This window comes from Neopsephotus bourkii, unplaced genomic scaffold, assembly GCF_033783945.1.
Source record: "Neopsephotus bourkii isolate Nb327-2 ecotype Australia unplaced genomic scaffold, CSIRO-AGI_Nbou_v1 NB_107, whole genome shotgun sequence".
Lineage (NCBI taxonomy): Eukaryota > Metazoa > Chordata > Aves > Psittaciformes > Psittacidae > Neopsephotus > Neopsephotus bourkii.
Window position 1 is genome coordinate 12073983 of NW_026900624.1, and position 10656 is coordinate 12084638.

The following is a 10656-nucleotide window of genomic DNA, read 5'->3' on the forward strand; positions in this document are numbered from 1 at the left end:
AGTTAGCATCTAGCTTTCAGTTTGCTTCTGGTTTCCCATTCAACCCACAGTAACTACACACCAACAGCTTTACCAACAGATAAATTTAATGGTCATTTGTGACTGAGGGAGCTGGGTCTCTATAGTTTGGAGGAGATTGAGGGGTGACCTTATTAGTGTATATAAATATATAAAGGGGGAGTGTCACGAGGATGGAGCCAGGCTCTTCTCAGTGGCAAACAATGAAAGGACAAGGGGCAATGGGTACAAACTGGAACACAAGAGGTTCCACTTAAACTTGAGAAGAAACTTCTTCTCAGTGAGGGTGACGGAACACTGGAACAGGCTGCCCAGGGAGGCTGTGGAGTCTCCTTCTCTGGAGACATTCAAAACCCGCCTGGACACGTTCCTGTGTAACCTTATCTAGGTGTTCCTGCTCCGGCAGGGGGATTGGACTAGATGATCTTTTGAGGTCCCTTCCAATCTCTAACATACTGTGGTACTGTGATTTGTAATAATGGTGATTTGTATTGCTACTATCAATAATATTCTAGTGCTTGTAAATTGTTTTGTTTTTAAGTTCTGCCTGTGGCAGAGCTTGCAATCACCAAGTTTTCTTCTGATGTGGAGGGAATTTGATTTTGAAATCACTAAACAGACATCCCAGTTCCCAGGCATGCTCATACAGTTCCATCCCTATCTGAATCTCCTCGCCCGGCACAGTTCTTAGGATCAGAGGAGTCAGAGGATCTTGTCCTATTCCCATAACAGGAAGTTTTGTCACAGGTCCCAGGCTTGGTGTTTGCTCTCTTCAGATTCCCTGAGTTTGAACTTACACTCCACTTCTTGGCTCTTGTATTTTATTAGTGTACCTTACAGTTGTTCTTATTCTGATCCTACTCTTATTTTACCGAGATGATTAACTACTTTTGTGGGGTCCAGTCATGGATTCTCTCCCTGGATCAAAGACATAAGCCCCTCACGGCACTTCCACCTCCTGTAACTCCACAGTAATTTTACTTCCTTCTCACGTTTCCTCCCTCTGTCCAAATAACTGTTTCTTATTCACTCTTGGCCCCTGTTCTTCTTTCTGCCATGGCCCATCTCTTAATGAGTCCAAAAAAAAGAGCAGACGTTTGGGTCAGAGGAAAGTAAAAACATGGAGAAAGCACAAAGATATTTCAGCTCCAGCAGCTTTCCAGCAGCTTCAGTTTAACTGTTCTGATGCTGGTAATTTCAACACCAACTCTCCTTTCATGGTATCTCACTGAGATGCAGAAATCCCGCAGGCCTAGACAGCTGCTGAGAGCGCTTCAGTGAGGTCTCACTGACAGGGAGCACATCTTTAACAGATTCCCTGGCCTGACACATCTGCTTTCTAACATTAATCCCTCAGTCATTACTGTCGGTAACAGCTCCCTCTTACGTGTTTGTAGCAGCTGCTCAACACAAAATCACACTTCTTGAGGATCTGAAAAACTGCCGCCAGCTGTCTCCAGTTGTTCAGTTTTCTTAGAGCTGCTCTGTCCAAAAGGCTCTCCCCAGTCCACAGCCACCCCCTCTCCTGCTGGAATTGAAACTGAGCAGGACACACTAGCCAGAGACAGCGCTGCTCACTCTCCCCTCCCGGGCTGGAACGTTTGCCAGCACAGCCATGGAGTCTGGCAGAACAATTCCCCTTCTGCTTCTGAGCTGGCTGCACTGTGAACAAGTTTTAGGAAGAAAGTACCTTTATCCTCGGTCTTATTTAATGGAACTGGAAGCTGCGGGGGTAGGGACTGCTTCCCATTACAGGTATTCCTTTTTATCATTGTAATGTACATAAAACAATTCTGGTATTCACTACCTTAGCAACATGATCCTAATATTGCTCCTGTAGCAGCAGTATATCACTGAATCACAACATCTTCATTTATGACCAGCAGAGAATTACAGAAAGAATGATTTTGGTCAGAAGAGAAGGCATCCTGCTGTTCAAACCACAACTCCAGAGTAGTTTGTAACACTAAGAAAACCTGGAAACAGCACCAATCAGTCAGTTACTTCCACCCTGAACACGCCAACAAATGAGCTTACACAATGCAGTCATACAAAGAGATTTGCGTTTAGGAAAGCAACAACTTGGAATACTACAAAATCTATTGCGCAAGTTATGATGGAAGACAGCATTCAAACTTACCGAAGGAAGAAGTCTGGGAAATTCAACAAGCCACTACAATAATAGCCCAGTTCCTCTGAAAGAGAAGAATGAGTGCAATCAGTAGATGAGTAGCTCCAAGGGGGTGGTGCAACTCAGAGACTGCAGGAAAAAGAAAAAAACCACACTGGAAAGGGAAAAGGTGGGAAAGCAGCTGATCAGCAGTGAGTAAGGTCTGTTAAAGCACCCACGCAAGAAAGGACGGAAGTGATGAATGGGTTTACAGGGTCTCTACAGAGCAAAATAAAGATGCAACTGCAGCAAGACCAGCTAGCACTGAACTACACCTAGGAAGGTAACAGAACTTTTGCAGGATCAGCCAGCAGCCCGTTGCTTGGGCTCCTCAGGAGCTGTGCTCCCCTCATGCAATCAGCCTGGAGAGAGCACCACTCAGCTTCAGCAGCTAGTGGGGATGGGTGGGTGCAGTTCACTGAGCCTTTGGAGAGGGCTTCACTCAAGCACTCAGCACCAACTTGGCCACATGGTGAAGCAGGCTACAATCCCGCGTTTCTCCCTGGGCTTCCTGCAATACTGACTATCTTCTGTGGACATCTCTATGCACCCAGCATTACCACAGCAGTGCTGCTTGATCCGGCGAATAAAACCAGTAAAGGTCTTACTTGCTGTAGGTGGAGCAGAAGCTCTTAACAGGCAGCAGCACTAGGCAAGGAAAACAGAACTTTCATTTCTCTGTGTGCATTGGGCAAGGTAACATAGTAATTACCTCCCTACAGGCTGCGCTGTGAGATTTCTTTCTGCATCTCACCACTGAGTAAGATTGGTTTACAAAGAAACAAGCACTACTAGCCTCAGATCATACCCAAGGTAAGCCTGGGCTCCCCCTGAATGTTTACATAAAAGCAAACTTGGTCTGCTTGCTACACTGAAACTACCTGCAGCAGCTGCTGTTCCAGAGGTACCCCAACTCCCCAGCAAAGCAAAACACCACCCTTAAATGGTTGCAGTAGCTGAGCTCTGGCTGAAACAGAGGGAGGATGTAGTGTCCAGCACAGTGATGTAAATCAAAACAAGCAGAGCAGAGAACCTCTATCAGTGCAGCCCTGGATAATGCAGTCAAACAGTATGTGATTAGATAAGGCTGTGTGTGGCCTTGCACACCATCCAATCAGTTACATTTCTGATAAAGGAAACAGCACACAGAGCCTTGCTGCCCTAAGGAGCTGAGGAAAGAAATACACAACCCAACAACGAAACCCAAAGGCTGGTTCTGCTCCCTCTAGTTTAGGGGTGGCCAACCTGGGGATCGACCCCAAGACACAGGTAACTCATGCACAACTCCCACAGACAGGTTACATCACAAGGCCACCAGCCTTGGACTGACAAAATGATCACTGTGTGATCTGCATCTCAGCTGGGAGAGCAAAATAAGCCAGCAAAGGCAGCAGAGATTGACACTGCCAGGTTGCCCTGGGACTGAGCCACACAGTGGCTGGCCCCAGACCTCAAAGGAACAGTGCAGTTCCTGGGGAGTCACCGTTATCTCACACGTGGGAATGCGTTTCAAAGCTTCCTAAACCAATGAAGGCTGTGGCAGGGTGAAAATGGTTACCCAAAATTGTGCTAGCAGCAGCAGTCACCAGGAGTCATTGTTCCAACAAGCACAGAGCTGGTTAGAAGGCAACGAACCAGGAGAAAATCCAGTAATCACATCTCTTTTCTACCACAGAATCACCAGCAGTGTCAGCTAAGGCTTAAATCACAGCTGTCCCTTCAAGTATAGACAGGTGTAGACGCTGACAGATTAAAATTACTTGAGTCTTACCAAACCAAGCTAGAAAGAGAAATAAATAATAGTATTTTCCCAAAGAATATTATTTGCTTCATTATTAAAGGAGAGGGAACCTTTAATGTCAACCTAAAAAAGCCATGCTCCTTACCCACTGAAAGTCAGTTGTTCTGAAAAATCCCACCAGACTCAAAAGCCTCCAATTTACCTATGGAAAAAACTATAGCACAAAGTGAACCACCCAAGTGAACCACTCAACCACAAAATCAGACTGTGGGCAAAATCCAGACAAGAGTTTCAAGACAGGAAACGGTGAACTTTAAAAGTGATTTGCAAGTGGTGTAACTTCAGAAGGGCTCATGGCTTTCCACTGGAAACCAGTCATCTTTTGAGCCTTTCCTGACCAGTAATGGGAAATTGAGACATTCATAATGCCCATTTTATGGTACCCAAACTGAATTCTTATTTCCTAATCCTGCCCTTCTGTTCATGACATCTCTCAGCCTCTTGTCCAGGACTCAAGGGTAGATGTCCCAAAAAAAGCCCTCAGAACTGTGACACGCTTAGCTTCCCATGACACCAAAATGCCACATGAACTCAGACAGAAGATAGATGTTTCCAAATCTCATCCAAAGCAGTGAAAATTTTCAAGTCCAAGACTATAGCCAGACTTCAAGAAAAGAAATAGCTGAACCTGAGCTAAGAGATTTACAACAGTACATATATAGAAGCACTGATCACAACAGCTTGGGAACACAGTCAGATTTCTGCATCTGCAGTGCTTGCAGGCAGTCTATGTTGTGGGCATAGACCTATCTGGCCAGGGCTAAGGCCCTCGCTAATGCCTCAAAACAAAAGCAAACCACAAACTGTCAGAACAGGTATGCAAAATGGGACCTCAAGTCAAGCCACCAATTAAGCATGTGCCTGGATTTTAGTAGAGTTAGGAGCTTACAGGTGTTTGATACAATTGCTAAGCAAAATGCAAGTAAAGAACAACCATGAAACATCCACATCGTATGAATGAATCCTACTCATGGCTACCGATCAAGCTTCACCCTCTTGGGCTATTCCAACTCAGTTTTGGAATACACGCTCCACCTAGAACATCTATAAGGTGAACATTCACTGCTTACACTAAGATGATCACTTCCTGAGGGCTTACAGTGAGGAAAGACCACCAGATTTACCTTTATCTAAGATACCCTAGCAAACAGACAACAGCCATTTTAGCCAGACACCAGTTCTCCTACCACTTTGACAAAAGAGACAGTAAAGGCACCCTCAAGTCGGACGAGTGTAACTTTGAGCTCAGAACTCTTCCCTCTCAATTGTGGCATAAACCTATTATCCTACCCAAACTGCTGAACATACAGGGATTATGAGAACCTGCAAATTGCAAGTACAACCGCAACCCTCAAATTGCAATCACTAAGCAAAAAAAAAAAAAAAGAAAAGATAAAGAAATGAAAAACCTGAAAAACATAGGCCCCCAGATACTACAGGAAAGCAAAAAACCACTGATTTATCTCTTTGCCCTTCCAGACCCTTCTTGCCAGGAAGGTCAACAGGTTATATACCTTCTGCTGGATTAATCTACAGGAGAACAAGGGCAGCTAGCCAAGCAAAACTGGATTCTTAAAGGGACACAGCTAACAACAAACCTGACTCCAGTTTTCACAATGCGTTCTTACAAACAAAACCTGTGACCAAGAAGAGTGGTGAAAAGATAGCTCCTTCTCTATTTTTCAGTTAGCTTACTGGGTGAATAGAGAGAGATTTACACTGTTTCTCCTGCACAGTCATTTTCTTCTGTTCATGTAGGTCCTTCACAAAGAAATGGGGGTGGGGAAACCAATAGGATTTTACTTATTTTTATAAAAATAAGTCAAAGAGCAGGTACTTGGAAGAAAATCTTCTTACGCAAACCTCTGTTTTACACCTGTTTTTTTCCCTAAACTGACAGATTTTCAAACCAGGAGAACCTCTCTAAATCCTGCTAATGTGGTATCAGTGAGCCTTATTTCAAAGACTTTCTATGAAGAAGTATGATCAAGTAAAATGAACTTAAAATACATCAGCAAACCCTTCCTTTCCATTTCAGCATACACATGCTCAGTGCTCTCTTGACTTTTCCTCCTTCACTTAAAAGTAGTTCTGGTTACAAGAGATTAGACTTTGCCTGGACATCTGTCATTAATGCTGTTTGAAGGGAAGGACTTTGAGGACTACCCTAATTTATTTTCTCTTTGGCAACAGCAAAGCAGATCCTTCAAAGGCTTGTACGTAGGCTCTGAAAGCCACTGGCACTCGTGTCTCAGAAGTACAGCAAAGTAAAATACCTACCCTTTGGCAATCATACTTTAATGAAGGTAGGAACAAGGTAATTATAAGCCTACAATGGAACAGAAAAACAGAGCTAGTGACTCAGCCAGTGGCACCAGGAACTGGAAAACCTGCCCCTCCCTAGCAGGAAAACTCTAATTCATATGGTGTTAAAAACAAAGGGGAGTGACTGCATCATCTCCAGAAAAAGGAGGACCCAAGGGGCAGGAACAGCAACAATAAAACCCACCTAAAACCAAACACCACCAACAAAACACACACACACACACAGACACCCATACACACAGAGAAAACAACCAAAAAACCCAAACACCACTCAGAAGCTCAAAAAAAAAAAACCCCAAACAAACAAAAAATCCCACAAGAACCAAACCTACCACCTCCAAATCCCCCAAAGCTCCTAATTTCTAGTCTCACATCTTTTAATGAGCTCCATGCATGCAAATTCTTGACTTTTTAAAGGCTCTACAACAAGACATGTTGGCTATTTATTTAGCAAGGTAGTAGGCATAAGACAGAAGTTGGAGAGAGGAGCATAAACTACCGTGAATCTTGATAAATTTGGTTGTTCTTCAAAGTAAGACAGAATTTCCATGAAGTTTGCAAACAAAAAGGATACAGTGCATGATGTGCTAGGTTTAGATTTAGAACAGCATTTACTACTCTCCAAGGAAATCACAGCTGAAAAATTACTTCAAATTGGCTTTGGAGAGTATTGATCATATTATTAGAAAATTACCAGGTTCAAAACCTAAATGTAATTATATATACCAGTGGAACCAAAAGGTACAGGGGGTATCTACTGGGCTGCTTCAGGGATCTCTACCAGTCCAGTTTTCTCTAACATCTTAGAAACCTAAGACTGAATAAAGGGAATGCAATGAAACTTGCAGGTGATACAGAATGAAGTTTACAAACACCAGTGAATAGAAACACTCAAAGGGATTTAGACAGCTCAAAAACAAACAAGAGAAGGAAGGGGGACAAATAAGACCATGCGGAAATAGCAATGCAAAGAAACTCAATAAACAATGAAACAAACAATGAAAAAAAGAGATAAATGAAAGAAAAAGCCCTGCCAGAAGCAGGAGCTAAAGACATGCAAGAGTGAGAATGCAGCATAAATGAGAGTTGTCTGCAAAGCAAATGCTTCTACGGAATGACCAATATAACTTTTGTCTGCCTATGCTCAGATACCACTCCAGGCAACAGAGATGAATCACCTCCAACATATGGAATATCAGATCTCATTCCCCAAAACTAACAGAGATAAACTGAAGACTATAAAAATTAATCATTAGGCCTAGAACAATAGATGTTGAAAAATGTTTAGTCTCATTAGTAGCTTGTAAGAACCTGGAAGGTGCAAATGCAGAGAGTAAGTAACCCTTTCACAGAAATACACACCAAGGCAGTAGAGCAAAAGAACTTTTCTCATAATGAAGTACACTGGGCAATGGAAAACTTGCCCAAGAAAATTACTGAAGATCCACTGCACAGCATTTGGGGAAGGGGCAGGGCACAGAGGACAAGAGACACAACAAAAACCAAGTAACAAGTGAGCAAAGGACAAACCGGAGCTGTAGGGAAAGCATAACAGGTCTTTAAAAGAAAGCAACAGTGAATTTTTGCTTTAAGATACAGCCATGGCCAGATAAGACAGAAAAATAATTTCATTATCACAGGAGCAACTACAGGCATGGTCCAAGGAACTATTTAAGGTGTGAAAAGATGGCAATATTGCTAAGGAAATGTCCATTCTTCCCCACTCCCCATCCCCTTGTCGTTGCACTAGCTTCTCCAAACACACCAGCATTTATGTGACCACATGATCAACTGGACTGGAGAAGAGAGCTGACTGATCAGTCCCCTGGCCTGGGTCCGTAAACAGCAGTGCCAATACCCATGCCAGTGACAAAGGAAAGAAGTGTGACAAATATGGAAATGGACAGTTTGAGCCTGTGCAGACAGGTTCTGTCTCCAACAGTGGCAGCCTGAAGTCTTTGTGGACCCATCCCTTGAGTTATATTGTGATGGAACCAAGAACTGAAAGATACAATCAGAAAAAGACATATAATGCTGAGAAAGGAAAGCTGTGAACGAGCATAATGTTGCTCCAAACAGATCCAAGCAGCACCTACTGGAAACTCTCGTTCTCAGTAACTTCAAAACTTTACTCACTGTATTTGAGTTCTGTGAAACAAATACCTGAGTAAGAAAACCAACAGCAACTGTGATTTTATTTTAAATCACAAGTAAAATTTGGCACCATGGAGCCCTTCTTCTCTTCAGAGCTTGACAGTACTATTTTCACACAGTTTTCCCATGGTCGTTCTGCAATACGCTAACATTACAACACTTATCACAGCAATAACCTGAAATATGTCACAGCAATCAGTAAAATTCATTTTAAAAATCCAAAAGATGTAGCAGGAGCCAGGACAGTGCAGAAATTTCTAATGTTCACTCTCATGCACAATAACTGCTCCCAAGATCACCTCCAAGAGGATATGAACAAGGAGCTGACTGTCCAGTTTAGAAATGATAGACTTTGTCACATGCTCCAGTTGAGGGAACTATCCAGACTGGGATTTAGGAAAACCCTGTAAGGTCACTGCATCCTGGCTGACTGCCCTTAGTTCTGCTATCACAAGTTCCAAAGAAAACCCCAGAGTCCATCAGCATCCAACAGCCCTGATAAATAACCCCCTCTGTATTAACTACAGCAGGATCCAGGTTCTTCTCTGTCATCAGAAAAAGCTATCAAGATCAAAAGGTGTTAACTGCACAGATGATAGAACAGCAGTTTCAACCCAGACCTAGCACTTGTTATATTCCCAGTCTGTTATCCCCCATGTTCTGTTCCTCCATGTTACCCTCTGCCATGTCCTACTGCCCACTTCGCTCTGTAGAAGAACAATAAAACCTCTTACATCTACACAGACAGATGGACAGACAGATGAACGAATGCTCTGTTCACTTGCACACAGTGCAATCAAAACTAGGGGAAGCCGATCTGTTCTGAGTAATAGGAAACAAGGAAAAAACAACAAAACACAAAACAATCCCCAGGTCTCCTTCTCTCCCACCCAGCCCCCCGCACTTGGAAAGTGCCTTACGTTGTTTATTTGTAGAGGATTTGCAGAACTTAACTCCAAAGGTTAGAAAGTAGCATGAATGTAACTTCAGGTTAAACAAAACATAGTAGATTAGTTGTGGTTGGTTTGGGTTTGTTTGGTGGTTTCTTTTTGTTTGCTTGCTTTAACACACATGACCATTCACCATAAAGTACCTCACAGAAGTCTTTAAAATACACTGAACTACACTCATTCCCCTTCTACAAAAAAAAAAGCCTCATCTTTAGCATCCCATGCAAGGAATTCTTTAAGCGGAATTATCTACATGAAAAATTACTTGGAGAAGATTTTTGTTTGGGTTTTGGTGGGGCTTTTTTGCTTGGTTGGCATTTTTTGCGTGGCTTGATTTTTGTTTTCAATTTAAATCCTTTCCAGAGGCATGCCATCAAAACTCAACTCTAACTTTCGAATAACTAACTGCTCGGGGAAAACAGCATTTCTCATCTTTGGTAAATGCCCCGTAACAACCCACATGCCTTCTCACGGATGGGTTTGCTTATGGTTTTCGTTTGTTTGCTTTTCTTCATGATTTACATCAGAATTTATTACAGGGAGCAGTGATCCTCCTCTCCACCCTTCCCAAGAACAGCTCTACAAGGGGCCCAGAAGCTTATTTTTTCCCCATTAGAAGTGTTAGCAGTTTTCAGCCGATGCCACAAGCAATCGAGTTGCCCAAGTCCCAGCGCCGGCAACCCCTCGCCGACGGAGGAACGCGCCGGAGCCTCCATTGAGGATGTTCCTATCGCTTCCTTTGTATGGCTGTGCCTCCTCTGTCGCACATGATCGGCTCCAACACCCCCCCCCCCCCCTTTTCAACCCTGTCTCCCACACTCATCCGTACCCCTTCACTCTGCGCGAAAGCTATGGTCGTGAAATAGCGTGTCCTGACCTGAGCAAGGCGAGAGCGGCTGTTGTTCCGCAGGGGCAGCGGAGACCCGCTCCAACTCCTCCTTCTGCTCCAGGACTTTCTGCCAAAAGAGCAGACGACGGCTGTTCCTGCGCGCCTGCCCCTCGCTCCCGCCCGATCCCCACCCCCGAGCCCGCAGGGGTGGGAGCGGGGGCTTGGGAAGGGGGCGCGGGCCGGTCAGCTCCGCGCTCGGCAACGCCACCCCCGACCCGGAGAGAAAAGTTGCCGTGGAGCCCCAGCGGCGCCCGGGGCGGCTCTGGGATCGGGTGGGCCCTCGGGACTCCCCTTTCCCTTGGTTCCGCAGCGGCGGGGACAGCGAGAACAATACCGGGCCGGGCGCTCC

General features: G+C 44.3%; 1 protein-coding gene across 2 annotated transcripts in view; it reads right to left on the reverse strand.

Moving 5' to 3' along the window:
* The window catches only part of TEAD4 (TEA domain transcription factor 4), a 56321-nt gene extending 45935 nt beyond the window's left edge, over window positions 1-10386 (reverse strand). The window contains exons 1-2 of one of the 2 annotated variants that reach the window (XM_061360566.1): window positions 10248-10386; window positions 2159-2213 (exon numbers count right to left, since the gene is read on the reverse strand). The gene's annotated coding sequence lies outside the window, so the exon portion shown is untranslated. The remainder of the gene's footprint in view (window positions 1-2158; window positions 2214-10247) is intronic. The other variant, XM_061360574.1, reaches the window with a different exon arrangement.
* Between the last annotated feature and the right edge of the window lie 270 nt (window positions 10387-10656).